General features: G+C 42.7%; 1 protein-coding gene across 1 annotated transcript in view; it reads right to left on the bottom strand.

Moving 5' to 3' along the window:
- OSBPL10 (oxysterol binding protein like 10) overlaps window positions 1-22,244 on the bottom strand; it is a 315,494-nt gene that overhangs the window by 173,713 nt on the left and 119,537 nt on the right. The gene's annotated exons all lie outside the window — the stretch shown is intronic.

Here is a 22,244-nt window from a genome sequence, read left to right as displayed (position 1 = left end):
GGCTTGGGACCATCAGCTATAAAATAAATCAGGGGTGGGCGCCTGGGTGGCTCAGTTGGTTAAGCGACTGCCTTTGGCTCAGGTCATGATCCCGGAGTCCTAGGATCGAGTCCCACACCGGGCTCCCGGCTCAGCGGGGAGCCTGCTTCTCCCTCTGACCCTATCCCCTCTCATGCTGTTTCTCTCTCTCTCTCTCTCTCTCTCTCTCTCAAATAAATAAAATAAAAATAAAATCTTCAAAAAAAATAAATAAATAAATCAGGGGTCTAGGGGCAAGACCAGAGGAGTGGCTGTCAATAGCTTATGTCAGGTAGAGTCTCCAGAACTATTTCTGGGGCTGCCTGAGAGAAAGAGCACATTTTGAGTACATAATAGTATGACAGAATTCCTCTTCCTTAGGCTTTCATGGCTATGCTCAGGTACTTCAAACTCATCTTGGAAACAGCCAAGGCTGAATAAGAAGTAAATATTCTCTCACTAGAACATGTTTGGGATAGGATATACATGTATCAGACTCAAAAATGAAAGAACAGAAAAACAAATTCGCTGCCTTCTTGTCTTGTCTTCTGAACATTCAAGGGCAAATTCAGTGGAAAGATTGAACTGGTTCATTTTCACCAACACAGAAAACGTTAAAGGAACTCCATAGCCTGTCTGGCTCCATTGTTCAGTGACAACAGAAGCACTTTTTGGCATGGCTGTCACAATTTCCAGTCACATTTATGACACCCATCATATCCACTCCCTAAACTCAGGCCTTCCTGACCCCGTGACTCTCCTGGGCTTGTGTCCTTTGGTCTTTTCAGGGCACAGAACCTTCAATTGTGCTGGTTGAGTTGCAAACCTCTTCTCATGCCCACTCTGGCCCTTCTTTGCTCAATAAATGCCAACTCACTCATCCTACTAGAATTACCTCACCAAACACTTCTCCAACCCTCCAGATAAAATTGGTGGGTCCCTCCTTTGAGACTGCAGAGCACTGCATTTCTATTTCAATTAGAAACACTTGTCTTTTATTATAGTTCATTGGTTTTGCTATCAAATCCCACACTAAACAGCTTCAGAGCTTGGCCATGTGGAATTTATCTTCGTAGCCCTGGTGCTGGGCAACATAGCATATACACAATAGTGGTCCAAGGAAAGGATTTTTGTCTTGTTTTTTGCACCAAAGGCACTTATCACTGACTGGAAAACCTTCTTGAAATCTCTGAGAAACAAACTGAGGGTTCTAGAGGGGAGGGGGGTGGGAGGATGGGTTAGCCTGGTGATGGGTATTAAAGAGGGCACATACTGAATGGAGCACTGGGTGTTATGCACAAACAATGAATCTTGGAACACTACATCAAAAACTAACGATGTAATGTATGGTGATTAACATAACATAATAATTTAAAAAAAAAATCTCTGAGTTCAGTCTCTGGCTGGTCCTTCCTCCTTTTTCCTTCAGTCTTTCATTGTTATTCAAAGGCTCAGTCTGTACGATATGCTAGTCTATAAAAGTGACCACAATACTTTGCAGTTCTTCCCATCAAGAAGTGGGGTCTATCTCCCTACCTCCTGAATCTGCGTGGCCTTGTGATTTGCTCTGACCTGTAGAATGCATGGGAGGGGACACTGTCTGTTCCAAACCTAGGCTTCAAGAGGTCTTTCATCTACTAGGGCCTGCTACACGATGAGGGACATGTAGTTCATTGGCACTGCCCCACCCTTCAGTTGCCCAGCCAACCAACCACCAAACATGTGAGGGAGGCCACCTAGGAATACCAAGCCCAACCCATTTGTGAACTGACTGCAGATACCTTAAGTAGGCCTAAATGAGATCATCTGAGCTCAGTTCAGACAAGAAGAAATGCCCAGCATAACTATAAGCTAAATAAATGGTTATGGTTTGAAGACACTAAGTTATGGGGTATTTGTTGTAGAACAGATAACCAGTAAACAGACCTCCAGATGAATTTATAACATTTAAAGTTGGATAGGATCTAAGAATACCTTCCAACCCAAATCCCTCCTTTTTTTTTTTTAAGATTTTTTATTTTTTATTAGAGAGAGCACAAGCAGGGGGAGCGGCAGGCAGAGGGAGAGGGAGAAGCAGGCTCCCCACTGATCAGGAAGCCTGATGTGGGGCTCAATCCCAGGACCCCGGGATCATGACCTGAGCCGAAGGCAGACACTTAACCGTCTGAGCCACCCAAGCACCCCCTAAATCCCTCTTTTTAATAAGAAACTGAAGCCCAGGGGCGCCTGGGTGACTCAGTCATTTAAGCATCTGCCTTTGGCTCAGGTCATGATCTCAGGGTCCTGAGATCAAGCCCCACATCAGGCTCCCTGCTCAGCAGGGAGTCTGCTTCTTCCTCTCCCTCTGCAGCTTCCCCTGTTTGTGCTTTCTCTCTCTCTCTCAAATAAATAATAAAAAGGGAAGGAAGGAAGGAAGGAAGGAAGGAAGGAAGGAAGGAAGGAAGGAAGGAAGGAAGGAAGGAAGAAAAGGAAGGGAAGGGAAGGGAAGGGAAAGGAAGGGAAAGGAAAGGAAAGGAAAGGAAAGGAAAGGAAAGGAAAGGAAAGGAAAGGAAAGGAAAGGAAGAAGAAAAGAAACTGAAGCCCAGAGAGACTGAGCAATTAACTCTAAAGTACACAGAGCCAGGACTCAGAAGATGCTCTTATTCTAGATCTCACTGGTCTTACCATTTCACACCATAACAAGGACTTGAACAAGGGTCTATTATGTTCCCCCCAAACCCATCAAGAGACTGTTAAGAGGATTATGACACATGCATCCCATTAAATACCATGCAGCTGATTTTTTAAATTATTTTTATTTTTTTTTTAAGATTTTATTTATTTGAGAGAGAGAGCATGAGTGAGAGAGAAAGCACGAGCGGTGGCAGGGGTGAAGGGGCAGAGGGAGAAGCAGACTCCCCACTAAGCAGGGAGCCCAATGTGGAGCTCGATCCCAGGACCCCAGGATCATGACCTGGGCCGAAAGCAGACGCTTAACTGACTGAGCAACCCAGGCAGCCCACAGCTGATTTTTTTTTTAAATGACATATTTGCTCACATACACAAATACAGTGGTACGGAAAGATTTCCGAGAGTGTTATATGGAAAATACCAACAAAACAAAATACAAAAGACAACAAATCACAGGACAATTTGTAACATATAACCCCATTTCCCTCTCTTGTCGAAAACAAGACACACATGAATGTGCCTGGAACGGTTACTCTGGGGAACGGATGGGCAGAGATCAAGGGGGCAGCAAAGAGCATCCAACATGTTAAAAAAAAAAAAAAGGGCAAAGCAAAATTCTACCAAATTAAAATAAGCATGAAAGAGAAAGTTTCTTCATTCTCTTTCCACAGAAGCACACACAGGTCAGGAGCAGAGCACCCCCAGATCAAGCTCACCGCACCTTTATCATCAAAAGCTGGCAATTACACTACTCATCATCATATATAATTACGATATTAATAGCTACTTTGATTAAGCCTTTCTAAAAGGATTAATTTACTTATCTCGCAAGGTCTCCGTGAAACACAAGAGAAGAAATGTGCCACCCATCTTACAAAGTAAGAAATGGAGGTACGAGAAATGCAGTAAGGTTGAGGCCAATTGGTAGAACCATCAGAATATTCCAGGTTCCTGACTTTCAGTCCTGACTTTTCAGCACCGAACCCACTAATGTGACATATCTGCATATTATTTGTGATAACAAGGAAAAGCACGGACAGCATGACGACTGGGGATGGATTCAAAAGCCAGCAAATCAAAGCCACCAGAGGAGGTCTAGGTGGCAGAAAAAAAACTCTAAGAGAAACGACAGGGATTTTTTTTTTTTTTTAATTTCAAAAGTCAACCAACTCTAGCAGTTCTTTTGTATTTCAAAGATCAGATCCTTTTTTTTTTAAGATTTTTTTATTTATTTATTAGAGAGAGAGAGAGAGCACGAGAAGGGAGAGGGTCAGCGGGAGAAGCAGACTCCCCGCGGAGCAGGGAGCCCGATGCGGGACTCAATCTCGGGACTCCGGGATCATGACCTGAGCTGAAGGCAGCCGCTCAACCCACTGAGCCACCCAGGTGCCCCCAAAGATCAGATTCTAAAGAGACACCTCCTCAAGCTCAGCAGTCTGCACTATGCATCCCACTGGGGGAAAGAATATTTATGGCCTCACCGCACACAGAAATCCTGGATGCCCTGGGAGCCTATGTCTACACTGTCCAAAGGGAGAAGGACTTCTTTCCTCCTCAAGGAGACATGAAGAAGAGCGGAGAATAAATGCATCCCTTCACTCGCACTCCCCAGGTCCCAGGACCACATTTACCTGAGCCGACCAGGGGTGAGGGAGCTGGCCAGACCCTCTGTCTGCACCCACCAATGACAGGAGGCAGGAGGAGGCATTGCTCTGGGTCCTCACCACGCCCGAGTGACTGCAGCCCATAAGGAGGGCCAAGGGCCCCCAGCCGGAGCCCTGCCAGTCCTGCCCGGCCCCAGCACAGCTCACACGGGCTGCCAGGCTTCAGCCTCGAGCGAACATTCTCTCGGGTGTCTTCTCTACTCTGTCGGTGCAGCACAGAACAGGAGGACAAATAAAACTTCAGAAATACAGGATTCGCCTCTTCAGCAGTAACACACGCCAAAGAGGCCACCCAGCTCTTCTCTGATCTATGCAGAATCCTGGCAAAGGGAATCCAAGGCTGCAAAGCTTGGGGTCCCCTTCATTCCACGGCTGGGCTTGGGGACCTCCCAAGCGGGGCTGGTGGAGCTGGGCCACCAGACCATTCTCGGCTTCACCGCTAAAATCTCTGTTGGTTCTGCTCTGCATCCCTCATTTGGGGAGAGGCCCCCGAGTCTCAGAGACGTGATGGATGGGCTGTCTCTCACCTGGCAAGAGAACAGGGCCTTTCCCAAGAGCAAAAGCTCAGCTGCAAAACAACCCCACTGTCCCTGCTTCTCCCTACACACTGAATCAGAACTTCCTAGCAGCTGAGGTACACAAGAGCATCATATGAAGAGCCAAACACACAACGATGACTTCAAGTCGTGTTCTGGCCACGGAGCCAGTTTCCTTGACTGCAAAATGGAGAGAAGACCTACCTAACAGGATTACTGTAAGAATTACAGGAGGTAGCTGCTCTCAAGGAGGGGTGATTCTGCACCCCCACCCCCCCACCAGGAAGCATTTGGCAAATTCTGGAGACAATTTTTGGTTGTCACAATGGATGGTGGGGTGGTGCTCAAGCGGGTACAAGCCAGGCATGCTGAACATCCTACATCCTCAGAACAGCTCCTCACAACAAAGAACAACCTCGCCAACAATATCAAGGTTGAGAAACCCTGGTGTCAGGGGACAGATGCAGAAGGAACGTATAAACTACAGCGCACCATTTATAGCAGGAGAGCAGACTGTGTTTTTGTGGCATCTGAACCATTTCCATGGGACAAAAGTAGTTTCCTGTTTGTTTTTTATATCAGTGCATGAGAATACCTGGAAACTTCAAGCTCCTAGGCTAGTAGGTGGAAAAGAGAGGGTGCCAAGTAGAGTGTACCGCATAGGCTATAAATGATAAATGCGTACTGTCTAGTACACAAGAGCTTTTGAATCCAAAGATGTATGCAGATCTGGCAAGTAGCAGGGCTTAAGGAGGACCAAAAGAAGAGTTTACGGAGATAAGGCACCAAGTAGATGAATGAAAAGTAGCTACCCTAAAGACAGGTATCACACATAGGCAGTCTTTCCAGCTGCTGACCCCACCAAGGAGGATCCAAGGGGAATGAAGATCCTGAAGGCAGTGCCAACCTACTAATGGAACTCAGGATTCCCATGACAGTGTCCCTGGATCCTAACCCTAGCAGGGCTTCTTTTTTTTTTTTTTTTTAAGATTTTATTTATTTATTAGAGAGAGACAGCGAGAGAGGGAACACAAGCAGGGGGAGTGGGAGAGGGAGAAGCAGGCTTCCCGAGAAGCAGGGAGCCCGACACGGGCCTCGATCCCAGGACCCTAGGACCATGACCTGAGCCGAAGGCAGATGCCAACGACTGAGCCACCCAGGCGCACCCCTAGCAGGGCTTCTTGATAATCTCTCTAGGTTGTCAGGAGTAGGTATCAAGGAGTCTGTGGAGGGCTATAAAATCGGCTAAGAGAAGATGATGATGGGGGTAAAGTTTGTAGAAGAGAAATAGAATCACTAAATTTGTAGCAAGATAGGGTGGGGATTCTGGTGCCTGGCAGACCCCAAAAATTGCCAAGTCAGGGTTAGAAAGCCAGCTTGATAACACAGCTCACGTGGGTGGGTGGGTGGGCAGGTATGGTGGATAGATGGGATAGTTTATCTAGCCCAGAACTGTCCCTATGGACATTAACCCTAAAACACTCAACTTCCCAAATATTTTCATTTCCTATGTAACCTATTAAAGATCTATTACTTACAAAATCTTTCTTCTCCTCTTGAGCTGAATAGTATCATTTGACTTCTTGCACATTCCAGAAAGTACCCCATATGCTGTTCTAAGGTACTGGAGACAAAGAGTCTGCTCACTCAGCCTGCACAGCCCCTACATCGGGGGGGTCACAGACATGGAAGGCAGCCCAGTCCATCAACTGCACAGTATCAGTGACCTGCGTTCAAAATTCAGCCCCTTACCAGGTATACACCATATAACCTCTTAGGCTTTTATTATCCTCACTCTCTATTAGGAAAGTAGGATGTATCTTATAAGAATCTTGTAAAGATTAAATGAAGTGATGTCTACTAAAGTACTAACCACTGTGCCTAGCATTTTGATTAATTTTGATGGCTACTGGCATAATTTTATATACTGTATTTATATAAATTATTATTGGTCATCCACAACCTTCTTTCATCATATGTGAATTCTATCTCAATAAAGTTGTTTTTTTAAAAAAAGGTAAATACCAAAGACAGCATACCAAATGGGCTACAGAGGTTGCCCAACCTTCACCTAGTTTATCAGTGGCTTACCCCAACGTTCCTTTCCAAATCTGTCTTCCATGACACATCATCCTCCCTACTCCCCAAGGTCTGACTGCAGTGACCCTAGAATGCTTCCTTTACCCAAATTCTCTTTAACGCTCAGAAAACCACGGAGTTCTTCAGTGGTGAATCTCAACTAAATAATAGCAAGTGAATAATCACTTTCCTTAAAATTCATACTAATATGTATATGACTTCTAGAAAGTTTTTCCAATTATTAACATTTTATACCATTTGTCATTTGTACCCTCTCTTCTCTCCTTCCCCCCATACACACACATATAATTATTATATATAATTAAATATAACTATATTTATTATATATAAATATAAATATAACTTTTTCCTAAACCACATGAGAGTAAGTTACATACATCATGGCCTTTTTACCCTTAAGTATTAACTACTTCGGTATGTCTTCCCTAAAAACAAGGATATTTTCTTACATAATCATAATATAGCTATCAACTACCTTTATCTAATCCACTGTCCATGTTCTAGTTTTGTCAATACAAAAATCAGATCTAGTTTAGGGTCACATTGCAAGATTTCCACAGCCCTCTTGGTCTTTTAGGATATTGCCATTTTTAAGAATGCAGTATACATGTAGATTTTTGAGTAGAAATAGCTTAACATCCTCACTATTTTCTAGTCTCTTGCTTTATTTTTCTTCTTGGAACCTAGCACTGCCAGGCATACATAGCACATATCTGCTTGTTGATGGTCTTCCCCAGGAAAATGTAAGTTTCATGTGGCTACTCTCCATGGCCCACTACCATACCCTCATGATAATGTAAGCATTCAGTATTTGCTGAATACTCCTTCCAAACTGACCTCCTTCTAAGCCTCTCTCCCAGTGTCAGCAAAAGAGGGATCAAACAACCCCGCTCTCAACAGCTGACCCCAACCATATACCTGGATCCCCTGTTCCTTGATGTGCTCCTTCATATTGTCTACAATGAAGTTCAGTGCAGGAATGTCCTCAGACTAAGAGTTGTCTATCTTGCCTTAAATTAAAACTTCCCACAGAAGCCTATCTATATAAAATCATCCACCAATATTCTAGGCAGAAAACAGCAACTAAATTATTTATTCTAGAACAAAGCCCTATTTAAGTACAGATAAATGGTGGAATTAGTTCAACTGAATCAAAACAGCATTTTTTTTTTTTAATCTAAAGGTCCCCTTGACCTAAGATCATCATCCTGGGCAGCACTAATACTTGCCTTTTGGGCAAGGCAGGCGGCCTAATTTTAAAATTATGCTTGAGAAGGTACGCAAAATTGTTACACTTTATTAAGACAATAAAAAAATCCCCAAATTTTATCGTTTTAATAAAAGCTGTTCTTAAATTGTGTTTTATTTACTTAATTTGATGGTGTGTTTAGGAGGGTGATGTTTTACACTTAGTTTTAAGTACCCAAAAGGTAATTATCTGTGAAAAACTCTAGAAGAAAAATGGCTCCGAGCTTAATGTAACATGGAAGTAAAATTGCCCAACAGCAGAAAACGGGAAGATAGAGCCAAGGGAAGAGTAAATCCTCAGATGAGCTTGTCCAACTTTACTTACTGAGAGTTTATCAAGCTTAAACTGCATTCTTTTTTTTTTTTTTAAGATTTTATTTATTTATTTGACAGAGACAGCGAGAGAGGAAACACAAGCATGGGGAGTGGGAGAGGGAGAAGCAGGCTTCCCGCTGAGCAGGGAGCCCAATGCGGGGCTCGATCCCAGGACCCTGGGATCATGACCTGAGCTGAAGGCAGACGCTTAATGACTGAGCCACTCAGGCGTGCCCCAACCCTACATATTCTATTCCCCCTAAAGACTTGCTACTTAGGAAAACAGATAGTAGTAGCCCAAGACACTTTGCTTTTCAACTTGAGGCACTTTATTCCTCAGGGTCTCACTGGGAGATCCAATTCATCTTGCTTTTTACCCAACAATTTGGGGAAAGATAATAAAATACTTCTAAAATATTAAATCAGGCTAGTATATTATACAGTAAGCTGTACGAGTTTTTTGAGACCCTTGTGATTTCTTTTTTTTTTTTTTTTAAGAAATTATTTGAGATGGAGGGAGAGAGAGAGTGTGTGCACGAGCAGGGGGAGGGGCAGAGGTAGGAGCAGAAGCAGACTCCCCGCTGAGCAAGGAGCCTGATGTGGGGCTCAATCCCAGGACCCCAGGATCATGACCTGAAGCGAAGGCAGATGCTTAACTGACTAAGCCACCCAGGCACCCCAAGACCCCTGTGATTTCTAAAAATGTTTTCAGGTAGGGAGTATTAAGGGGTTCCATGTCCAGTAGCATTTACCTCACTGCCATCTGCAAATGGAGAAGCTCTGCTCACAGGACACAGGAGAAGAGCAAACTCTTACTACTCAGCCAACTGCCCCAACACCGAAGGGGGCTTCGGCTGAGTTAGAGGCAACTCCGCGTTCATCATTAAATTCTGTCTAATTCAAATAAAAGGGGAGAAAGGAACACTTGCCCCAAAGAGCATTAAAGTTTAAACACTTCAACCCATATCAAGTAAAATCAATTCTGAGTAACAAGATTGGAAGCCTAATCTAAATTGGCAGGAATTTGGAATTATTGAATATTCAAGGCCTTTGGTTTTAAGACTTTCAAGTGAGGGATATAATGAACAGCAGGTTTATCAGTCACTGCCCCATGAAGAGCTTCTCCCTGAAGATAAAAGGACGAACTTGAAGGGCCTAAGGCAGCACAGCACTTAGCAAAATAGCCTTGGCTCCACTTAAAGAAACAATTTTTTTTTTAAAGATTTTATTTATTTATTTGACACAGAGAGACACAGCGAGAGAGGGAGCACAAGCAGGGGGAGTGGGAGAAGGAGAAGCAGGCTTCCCGGCGAGCAGGGAGCCCGATGCAGGGCTCGATCCCAAGACCCTGGGATCATGACCTGAGCCGAAGGCAGACACTTAATGACTGAGCCACCGAGGGACCCCAAAGAAACCATTTTTTTTTTTGTAAATTTAAATTTTAACCATTTGAACAACTACGTCAATTATACATGTAATTAAATCAAAGTACAATGTGAAAATTTCCAATAGTATCAAAAGGGTACACCTAAATCTCTACTTTCTTTCAACCCTAAATCCCCAGTCCCACCTCACCTGGGGCAACCACTGTTACTAGCTTGCTTGTCCTTCCAAACACTGGGAGTGTAAATATGCGTGTATGAGAGAGAGCTCAAGCGTGTATGTAGATCTCTCCTGTTTTTTGGTTTGAGTGGCTGATTGGTTCCATAATGATACACTTTCCCCACCCCACCCCACCCACCCATTTTTTTGAACTTTTCATCAATTTTAATGTTTAGTTGTTTAAATTGTTTTAAAGTTTTCTCTTCTGATTATTTTAGTAACTCATTTATCAGAAATAGCCCATTTCGCAATATGTGCAGTTTCCAGTCCTGGTCAGTCTGGTAATAACCATTCCCCAGGGTGATCACTTGGCAGGGTTCTCCCCCACACCCCATCAACCCAACACCTCTTATGGAAACTAACTCAGCATTGGGCACTATGGTACACATGCAACAGATGTGATCTCATTTCATCCTACCCACAACCCATAATTCCATCTTCTTACCAACGATTCTTGCCTCCATTCACACATGGGGCACGGAGAGAGCCTTGACCCTACAGGTAGCACTGCAGGGCTAGTTGTGAACCCAGTACGGTCCCCCCCATGGCCACATGGAAAACAAGAGCAGCCACTCACCACAAGACCACACAATATCAACAAAGCCAAACTGGCTACGTCTGGATTCTACCAGAGTTTTCTGATGCATGAGGAATATGATCATTTGAGTAGTCTACCAAACCTTTGCAGGGGAGAGTCATTAAAATTTGGTTTTAGGGGAGGGTCTTAGCTACTCCCACATGATCCATCTTCAGGTGGAACCTAGCTCAACAAGGGTTACCTGTCAGAGATATAGCAGAGCTGGATGAGTTCATGTTATAGAAAGAACTGATATTTGTGAAGTGCTTAATGTCATTTAATTCTAAAGACTACCCTGTGTGGTTGATGCCATTATTTTATCCAGTTTATAGACATGGAAACTGAGGCTAAGAGATATTAGGTTACTTGAGACTCCAAGACTAGTTAATTGCTTGTAAATACCCTAAATAGCCAGAAACCAAGTCCTCTGAATCCAATTCCTTACTCCATCCACAATACCAGATGCTCTAATTATTCTAAAAAATTGTACTTATGTCAAAAAAGATGAGAAAAGTGAAGAAAAGCCATAGAATTGGAGAAAATATTTGAAAATCCTGTATCTGATAAGGGTCTAGTGTCTAGAACATATAAAGAACTGTTGGGGTGCCTGGGTGGCTCAGTTAATTGATTCCAGCCCAGGTCATGATCTTAGGGTCTTGCAATCGAGCCCCAAGTTGTGCTCTGTGCTCAGCAGGGAGTCTGCTTGAGATTCTCTCTCCCTCTCTCCTTCTGCCCCTCCCCCCTTTCTCTCTCTCTTTCAAATAATCTTAAAAAAATACTGTTAACACAACAATTAAAAAGTAAAAATAAAAAATGACAATTTAAATAGACATTTCTCCAAAAATGATATATAAATGGCCAAGAAGTATGTACATGAAGAGATGTTCAACATCATTAGTCATTCAGGAAATGCAAATCAAAACCACAGTGAGCTACCACTTCATACCCACTAGGATGGCCATCATAGAAAAGACAGACAATAAAGTATTGACAAGGATGCAGTAAAATCAGAATCTTCGTACACTGCCAGTAGAAACAGAAAATGGTACAGCTGCTTTGGAAAACAGTTTGGCTGTTTCTCAAGAAGTTAAACGGAGTTACCATACGACCTAGCAGTTCTATTTTTAGACATATACCCCAAAGAACTGAGAATAGATATTCACACAAAAACTTGTACACAGATGTTATAGTAGCATTATTCATAACAGCCAAAAAGTGAAAGCAAGCCAGTTATCTATCAATTAATGAATGAATGGATTGAAAAATCTGGCATGTCCATATGATGGAATATTATTCATCCATGAAAAGGAATGAAGTATTGATTAGAGCTACAACATGAAGGAACCTTGAAAATAATATGCTAAGTGAAATAAGCCAGACATAAAAGGCCGTAGTATAGGATTCCATTTACATGGAATGTCCAGAATAGGCAAATCCTTAGAGACAATGGTTAGCGGTTGCCAGGAGCTGGGGAGAGAGGGTGGGTGGGTAATGAGGAGTGACTGCTAATGGAAATAGAGGCTTTCTTTTGGGGGTAATAAAACAGTCTGGAATGAATTAGTAGTGATGGTTACACAACTTTGTAAATACACTAAAAACTACTGAATTGTATACTTTAAAAAGGTAATTTAATGGTATGTGAATTGGATCTCAAATTCTTTGGAAAAAAAGATGGCAGTCATCCGCCAGCTGTGTGACCTTGGGCAGGTAGATTACTTACCTTCTCTGTGCCTTAGCGTCCTTGCCTATTAAAATGGGGTAATAGTAGTAGCTGCCTCATAGGACTATTGTGAGAAATACATAAGATAATCCAAGAGGGGCGCCTGGATGGCTCAGTCAGTTGAGCATCTGACTCTTGATTTTGGCTCAGGCCATGATCTCAGGGTCATGGGATCGAGCCCTCCATCAGGCCCCACACTCAACAGGGAGTCTGCTTGAGATTCTCTCTCCCTCTCCCCACCCCCCTCTAATAAATAAATAAATCTTTAAAAAAAAAAAGATAATCCAAGAAAAGTTCTTCTCACAGGACTTTCCATATAGAAATGTGCTGATAGATGCCATTTATTATTTTCTCAAAAAATGTGTTCCTTATGATTGTTATTTTCTTCTCTCTTAAAAGAATTAAGATACATTTAGCTTGAATGTTACTCTGGATTGATTTTCATCTGTTAGATACTAATAGCTCTCTTACATTAAAAAATCCTCAAACATTTCATCTAATACAAAATATAGTATTCTAGGAAAATATGACAACTTGGATATAGTTTTTTAAAGAACCCAAATCCAACCCTACACCACCACCACCACTACTACTACTGTTCCTAATGGAGTGAGGAAGGAGCAAGTAGGGTGGACATTTAAAACGCACTAAGTGGTTGATCTCCACCATCATGTCAGGATGGTGGCAGGTATGAAGATACAGCTATGATTTCCCTACAGTCCAGGATCTTAAGGACACAGTCAATCATGAGGGTGCATGCACACACACATGCATACACACACACACACACACACCCTTGTGAGAAGGGATGTGTTTACAGGTGAGTGTTGGTATAAACAGGAACACAGAAGAGAGAAGATCCACTCTGACCAGGCAGGTCAGGAAGGCATCCCAGAAGCATATCAGCCTTGAGGACCACATGGGTATTTGCCACATGAAGAATGAAGCGGGGAACCCATCCCAGCAGAGGAATCCTCATGAACAAAGGCAAGGAAGCGTGATGATACACAGTGTGCTGGGGACCTGCTTGTCTAGAACACTAAGCGCATGAGGTAGAGGAAAAGAAACTGCACCTGACACGTGCTGGGCATCCAAAGTTTGAGACCTTGTCTTGGGAAGTAGGCTTCTATTGAAGGTTGTTGGAGCCAAGGGGTAACATCATCAACAACCTTCCCTCCCTCCTGTGCTCCTCACAGAAGCTCATACTAGAGGTTCTTAAACAGCTGCAGTTGAGGGGGGAGCATGTAGAGAATCTGCCCTCAAGAGAACATGAGCTCCTGCCTTCACACAAGGAAGACGGATGTTCCTGATGCACAGACAACATGACCGGAGAAGCGAGTGATCAAGATATTTAATGCCAAGGCCATGGAGCAGACCAGAACTCCTGAGAGGAAACACAGCAAGGAAGGACAGAAGTTTAGGGGGCGGGGGGAGACACCATTCATACCTTTTAGATTAAAAATAAAAAAGTCTATAGCACAATTAGAGATTAGACTAGACATTGGTAAGTTCCCTCCTCAGAAACCATCAGAACTTTCTGTGATGATGGAAGTGTTCTGTATCTGTATCAATATGGCAGCCATCAGCCAGATGTGACTACTGAGCTAAGTGCAACTGAGGAACTGAATTTTAAAATTTAATTTCAGTTACAGTTGACCCTTGACAATATGGGTTTGAATTGTGCAGGATCCACTTATACGTAGATTTTTCTCAATAAGTACAGTACAATGCTGTATTTTCTCATCCTTACAATTTTAACATTTTCTTTTCTCTAGCTTACTTTATGGTAAGAATACAGTATATAACACATAACTTACAAAAGATGTGTTAGTCAACAGTTTATGTTAAGATAAGGCTTCTGGTCAACAGGCTATCAGTAGTTAAGTTTGGGGACAGTCAAAAGTTGTAAGTGCATTTTTTTGACTGCGCAGGAAGTGGGGTGGTCACCACCCCAACCCCTGCATTGTTCAAGGGTCAACTGTAATTTAAATTTAAAAAGCCTCACGTGGCTAGAGGTCTCCACGTTAGCACAGTTTTAGAACCTACCTTTTGTCATAACTTATTTCTTACCTCTATTGTTCTTTAGACAAGTAGAACAAAGGGAGTTTGGAATCTCTTAGCACTTTCTAATCACTCTATTACTTCTGAGTTATTCTAAATTGTTCTCAGAGGCCCCAAACCAATGTCATTTGTCAGATTACCCCCAAAATTCTTAGCATTTCCTCAGTGAGTTACCAGCAGTGCCTTCTCTGGGTGACTAAAATTGGCTACTGTTTTGAGGAGAATCAACTCATATGACCTCAGTATTTGAATATTTTGGTAGCATTTTTGCTCAAATCATGAGAGGAGGTGGGGCTGGGATGCTGGACTCGATGGCATCTGACGTCCCTTGTCAGACCGCCATATGGGGTCAGATTCTACAGCTGTCATTGGGTTCGTCTCAGTAAGCAGGTGCTTCCTGTTGTGATGCACCCTAACCAAGATATGAAAGCACCTCGCCAAAGCCCTTTGGCTCACACCCCCGGGTGGCAGAGAGTCAGGGAAGTTGCAGTCTTCCGCCTTCAGAAAGCTAGAGTGCCGGGAGAAACCCCTGAACAGTGCTCCAATCTTCTCACTCTTCACACGGGGCCGGGGATTTAACATTCAGTCAGAACTCCTGTCTCAAACCTCCCCTCAACAGACAAGCCTTCTAACTCCCCAGAAGTAGTCCACACATCCCCCATGCCTCCCTAGAGGAGGTCTTGGAATGTCCCCAAGGCCGGGTTCTCTGGCCCCTTACCAGGACGGCCTCTTGACCCAAAGCACACTGCCCTTAGGACAGAAGGCACCCGCAGAGCATGCTCTTACCAGCACCAGCCTCTTTACCAGGCCAGCCCATCACTCTCCTGTCTCCCTTCTCATTATCCAATGTCCCATCAAACCCCAACTGAACCTCTAGATCACTAGGGAGTACCAGATGTCATGACAAAAGCAGAGGATGGGAGTCAGGAACTATATCACAGGTGACAGATGTCCGCTGTCAGGGGAAAGCTGTCGGTTGTGCAAAAACATGGGCAGGCCCTTACCTGGCATTATCTTCAGAAGAGCTGGCCCACCTACTCTTGGGGCTATCCACCTCCCAGACACCGCAGACCAAAGGCTCACATGAGTTGGTATGCCAACTATCATTTTAGGGGATGGAAAAAAAAATACTTGTGATTTGGGCAGCTTCCAGCATGAATATTTATATATACACTCCTGGAAACCCAGCAGCTTTTGCTGCTCATCCAAGACCTCCTAAGGCTTATAATGAATTTAAAATCCTGTATTAGACAATCATATTCCTCCATGACCAAATCTGCATAAAAGACTGTACCCTGAAATTTGCATTTTAATTTAGAATTACCTTGCAAGGACCAGGAGCCCTAACCAATCTGATCTGACCACAGTGTCTTCAAATGCTCGACACAGACAGATTCCCTGGGACCTACCGACTTCCTAAGTGAACGTGTAGTCAGTGTTTGCTCTCAGGGGACACATGATCAAGGGGAGGATTCAGATGGAATGGGATCTCCAGAGTCCAAAGGAGTAAATACAAAGATGGAGGCAAGCCTGGGGCCCTGAGAACCCAGAGAAAGGATTTCAAATACAATGAATAGTGTTAACTACTTCGAAAGCCTCAAATTTCTACATTTTCTTACCTAATTTCCCCATAGATTAAAAAAGAAATTCTACATTTTCCATGTCGCTGGATGGGTAAATACACCAATAAAGATGGACCTTTATTTCCTCAACTTCCCCTCTGGAACTAAACAAGAGCAGAACAAGGAACAAGGGGATAAGAAGTGACCAAGACTAAAGGGCAGGTAGCTGACCAGAAGTAAAACACAGTGTAGATCCCAGAAATGCTCTAAGAAACAGCAAAACACTCACACAGTCCTTTTAAAGATAAAACAGCCCCAACACAGAGAATAGGCCTGTGGCCAAAGCCTGGTCTTACAGTCCATCCTCACAGGAAAGGTAAGCCGCTCACGAAAACAAATTTGTGTGATTTCTATGCATGTGAAGAGACAGGAAGGAAGGACCTACAAAAGCAGTCATGTAACTCTTTCTATTTATCCACACACAAAAAAGTGTGTAGAAGGTTGTACACCCAAATGGTATCATCAGAGATTAGGTCTGGGACTGAGATTGGGGGCAATTTTTTCTTTCTTAGATTTCCCTATCTTCTGAATGCTTTCTATTGAGTATAGATAATATTCATAATTTAAAAAAAAATAATGCTACTTACATTGTGAGGGGAAGCTCACAATTGTCAGCAGTGAATTCATAACAAAACTATGTTTGTGGTAGGGATGGGATACGGTCAGAAAGAGGCCAGCTGAGCCAAAAAGAGAAGCTGTGAGCTCCATTAAGCTTTTGAACAACCAAGCTGTACCTCACCATAGTGTACTGGCTGAAAAAGTGATAATTGCTACCACATGTCACACATTATCCTTTAGGGTTGAAAGGGGAGAAGGTACTAATGCTCAATTAACGGAGCAGACCAGTGAACTCCTCACTCAGGACACATGTCAACCCCGCCCATCTCAAGTGAATCCACGCTTCCATGTCTGGATGAGGAAAAAAGAATTTTTTTTTAACATTTTATTTATTTATTTGAGAGAGACAGCACAAGCAGGGGGAGGGGCAGAGGCTGAGCAGGAAGCCCGACATGGGGCTCCATCCCAGGACTCTGGGATCATGACCCGAACCAAAGGCAGAAGCTTAACCAACTAACTGAGCCACCCAGGCGCCCCAGGGTGAGGGAAAAAAAAAAATTTTTAATCAAAAAAAATATTGAAAACAACTGTGTTTCCATCAAGCTTAATCTTTAAAAAATTCTCTCACTCGGTCACAATTAAAGCAAATCTTCAAAATCTGAATGTCCTTCAATGCTTTCTAATCACTTGGCTACTGTCCTCACTATCCCACTTTCCCACAGGTCAAAGTCACTTGAAAACAGCATTATTCATTAAGTGTCTCCAACTCCCTACCCCCAAATATGGACTTCCACAGATTCTGAATGACCCTGAGTTCTCTGATATGGCTATTTGCAAATCACAAGGCCTATCTGAAAACAGACACATAATCACAAAGGGATGAAACAGCATACTTGTTTTCCTTGAGGGTTTGGTCCAAGCACTAAGAACAGCTGAGATGCTGGACTTCCAGGCAGCAGGCTTACTAAACATCAGCACAAGCTACTGAGCCCCTAACTCCTTGGAGTGCTTCCTGTGAGCAACTGGTCTTCGCCTACATTCCCTTTCTTGTGCCTTAGGACCACCTCAGGAGACAGATGTTACCATTCAAAGATGAGGACAGAGGATCAGAAAGAATACAAGTGACCTGAGCAGTTCTGCTTCACACATCATCAACACAGCGGGTGTTTAAATGGGGGACCTCTCTCTGTGTACTCCACAATATTTCTTCTAAACTAGAATGTCCTGAGCTGAAACATGCATGTACTCCATCAGAAGACACTTTCCATTCAAGGTTCATGGGAACTTGCCAAAAGTGTTCACCATTATGAGCTTACATCACAAAAAAATTAGTGCAAAAGGCTAATGTTACTTTCAAGCCAACTCACTGAAGAGTTCTGGAATCAGAATCTATTAAAAGACCAGAGAAGGGGTCCCTTGAGTACATAAACATTACAGGTGTCCTTTTCAGAGCTGTCCCCTCTACGTTATAAAATATAAAGTTCATGGCAGGGGAAAACCATCCCGAACCTTCCCACAGCTCCTTGCCAGGAAACCAAGAGGAGGGATGAGGGGGAGGGGGCATGTTTAGCAACTCGGGCTCTCGTTCCCATCCACTGACTTAATGGCTACGTGACACTGAGCCTATCATTGAGGTTCCACTGGCCTCAGCTTTCTAATTTGTCAACATGGAGACAGGACCTCTGTGTAAGGTAGCGTGATCCTGAGTGATGGTCACTCACATAGAAGGTATTAAACGCTATTAACTCTGTCAACAGATGGTTCCTTTCTCAGTGCTTATCGTGGTCCCCAGAATACCACTATGCCCCCATCCTAAGGGTTACTAAACACCACCTCCTTGATAAAAACTAGACACCCACTCCTACATTCGATACTTCAAAGTCATGCACTAGTAAATTCTCACAAGGACAGTTCGCTACAGCTCTCTCTTAACCCTTTTCCAGTCAGGGCTTTATGCTGCCTGAATTTTTATACTGCATTAAAAATAAGATGTTTTGTTTTGTTGTTTGTGTTTTCAGAGAACGTCAGGGTTCTAGTCTTCCTAGATGACCCACCTCACACCCTTGCAGCTGCACCTCGAATAACAACTAAAGGCCACAGGATAAACTTAAGTGACGTCAAGAAAAGGGGATTCTCGGTCTTTGGCAGTTTCTGTCCATCTAGAAGCAGAAACTGTCCGAAAGGGGCCTCATCACCCATGGAGGGAAAGAAGGCAGACCTGGCTGATATGTGTGAGGTTAAGAGCAGGAAACCAGAGACCTGAGCTCGAGCCTTGGCTCCACCACCCTCCCAGCTGGTGCTTCCCCACATGGAAACCACAAGGGCTTGACTAGGTAGCCAGACACTTAGGTTTCAAAAACCAGTACTTTTTTTTTTTTAATCTGGGAATGAGTCTAGAAATCTTTTTTTTTAAGATTTTATTTATTTATTTGACAGAGAGAGACACAGCGAGAGAGGGAACACAAGCAGGGGGAGTAGGAGAGGGAAAAGCAGGCTTCCTGCGGAGCCCGATGCGGGGCTCGATCCCAGGACCCTGGGAAATTCTGACATGGTTGGTGTTTCTACCGAAAATCTAATAAAAGAAGGAAGTTTGGCCGTAAAAAAAAAAAAAAAAAAAAAGCATTATTCTAAGTGAAAGAAGTCTGATGCAAAAAGCTATATAATTCAGTTTGTAGAACATTCTAGAAGAAACAAAACTACACACAGAATATGGATGGGTGTTTGCCTGGAGCTGAGGGGGAGGGGATCAACCACAACAGGGTAGAGAGGGAACTTTTGGGGGCAACAGAATGGTAACTGTGGTGATGGTTACATGATTGCATGCATCCATCAAAAAATAAACTTCACACTTAAAAGGGGTGAATTTTACTTTATGTAAATTATACCTCAGTAAACGTACATTTAAAAAAAAAAAAGGCAATCAATGAGTCCATAAATACTCTGTGTCTTCTACAATAAAAAGAGTATTTTAACCCTCAAAAAGCAAAGCAATATAATTTCTGAATAAAGAGCCATCCTTTATATTGACTAAGCTGACTTCAGGCACATTTAGGGAATGTTTTTTTCATTTCACTTCAAGACTGGGGAAAACCTCCTCGGGTACTGACTGAGACAGGTCTGGGTTTCAGAACTGCTGGACGGGTCCTCCGTGAAGCCCTCTGCGGGCTCGATGAATATGCTTATCCTGCAGTTCTCACTAAGGGGAGTTAGAATGATAGCACCATCCCATCTGCCTCATACTTGCTCCAGGGAACACTTGATTTTAAATAAAAAGTTTTCAAAAAGACAAACTTCCAAGCAATCACAGAGAGAATATTCTCTAGAATCTACAGGAGAGGGATCTGACCTGCTGAGCGTGAAGGAGAAGAACAGAGTAAAGAGAAGGCTCCACATATATTCTTAATAGCCATGATGCAAAGTAAATAGCCACCCTACAGTTAACTGGACATTGGGATCAGAGTCATGTTAAGCCCAACTTCATTTTCACTACTAGCTTTTGCCTAAGCGGCCTTGGACTTCATAACGCCTCTGCTGAACAACCGGGTCTGTTCACAATGTAAAAATCATTATTCCCTAGGGGATCACAGTAGCTACGCTATAAATGAGGGATGGTCAGCAATTCCACTTGCAGTCTCAAATAGGAAATCCTACAGGCCCTGCCACCTAAATTATTATTTATTTGGGTTCTGCATTAACAGGTTAATCTGTATTCTCAAAACTACCCAGAGAACACATCAGTAAATCAGATTCTCCTTCAGAGAATCTTTAAATTCTCTTCCTATTTCTTACTACCATGAAGAGGTCCTTACCTTTCCCAGTCTCCAGTGATTCATTAAAACATCAGTGCACTTCAAGTTGGTTTCCTGACCTCAATTCTTACATCCAAAATAAATTCCAGATGAACCAATGATTGAAACACAATAATTAAACTATAAATTCACTGGAGGAAAACACTGGAAATCTCATTATTTTAGAACAAAGAAGCCTTTGTTAGGCATGATGTAATACCAAAAGCCAAAAATGAAAATATTCATAAATTTGACAGCAAAAATTAAATATCCTACATAGCAAAAAATGTACCCCAAGTCAAAATACAGGTGACCTACCAGGAGAAAACATCTATAATACAAATAACAGGCAAAGGACAAATATGCTCAATTCACACATAGCTAAGTGCAAATCAAGGAGAAAAAAAGAACTCGATAGAAAAAGGATAAAAGGATGAAGGATAAAAATTGGCAGATCACATCAAAGAAATACATGTGATGATCAACATTTGAAAACATACTCAACCCCTGTCATGACTTTAGAAGTGAAAATGAAAATCACGGGGGATTAATTTTTTATCCACGAGACTATCAAAAGCTAAACATTAGAAGAGCCACAGTTAGAGGGGGAAATGCATCTTTACACACAAAATTGGTAGCAGAACAAATTAGGAGAATTTTTTTTAGAAGACAATTTAGCAATGTCTAGGAAAATATAGCAGACACAGAGTCTGTGACCTACAAGTCCAGTGATATAACTTTCTATGTACACCTAGAGGGACAAAAAGATATATATACAAAGATGTTCACTATAGCATTATGTCTAACAACCTAAATGTCTGTCAGTAGAGGACTTAAATAAAGCAGACATCCATTATTAGATCCCATATATCTAATAAGACTTCCAAAGTACCTTTTAAAAAGGGGGGAAGGGACTGTATGCATGAAAAGATCCCATCCGTGTAAAAAACACAAACACACATATACATACATCCTAACACATGCCTAAATCTACTTGAATGATGTACAAGAACTGTCAAGTGCAATTATCTCTAATGAGCATACATTACCATGTTGGGAGATCTGTCCTTTTTATTTTAGGCCCTTCTGTTTTATAAAAAAGTAAAAAGATACATATAAAAAGAAAAATTTTAACTGCCCTGCCTAGGAGTTTATAAAATACTGATGAAATGTCCAGGACTCCTACCATAATTCCTAGAAAACAAAGCAAGGCAAAGAGAAAAAAGCTTTAGAAGTAGGGCCCTACCTATGGTAAACCCAGATTCTGCGTGGGGAAGTCAAAAGGGGTGAGAGCAAAACAGTAGTAAGCAAGTCAAGGAAAAGAGGTCTCATAAAAGAAAAAAAAAATTAACAGTGAACAAGATCATTATGAAGAAATCAGTTCAGATCGTACTTGGAGGCAGAACAGGGAGGTATACCTAAGCAAGGCATTTCCCATGGCCTTGAGCAAGACAGCTGACTGGCTATAGGATTAAAATCATCAGAAGTTTCTTTTTTTTCTTTCTTTCTTTTTCTTTTTTAAAGATTTTATTTATTTATTTGACAGACAGAGAGAGAGCACAAGTAGATAGAGTAGCAGGCAGAGGGAGACGGAGAAGCAGACTCCCCACTGAGCAGGGAGCCCAATGTGGCCTTGATCCCAGGACCCCGGGATCATGACCTGAGCCGAAGGCAGACACTTAACTGACTGAACCACCCAGGCGCCCCCAGAAGTTTCATATGTGGGTCTTTCTACTGGATGCATAGAATGTGGAAAAACACTCCA

Source organism: Mirounga leonina, unplaced genomic scaffold, assembly GCF_011800145.1.
Source record: "Mirounga leonina isolate KUSES-001 unplaced genomic scaffold, KU_Mleo_1.0 Mir_115, whole genome shotgun sequence".
In the NCBI taxonomy this organism is placed as follows: domain Eukaryota; kingdom Metazoa; phylum Chordata; class Mammalia; order Carnivora; family Phocidae; genus Mirounga; species Mirounga leonina.
This window is presented reverse-complemented; position numbering and strand designations above follow the sequence as displayed.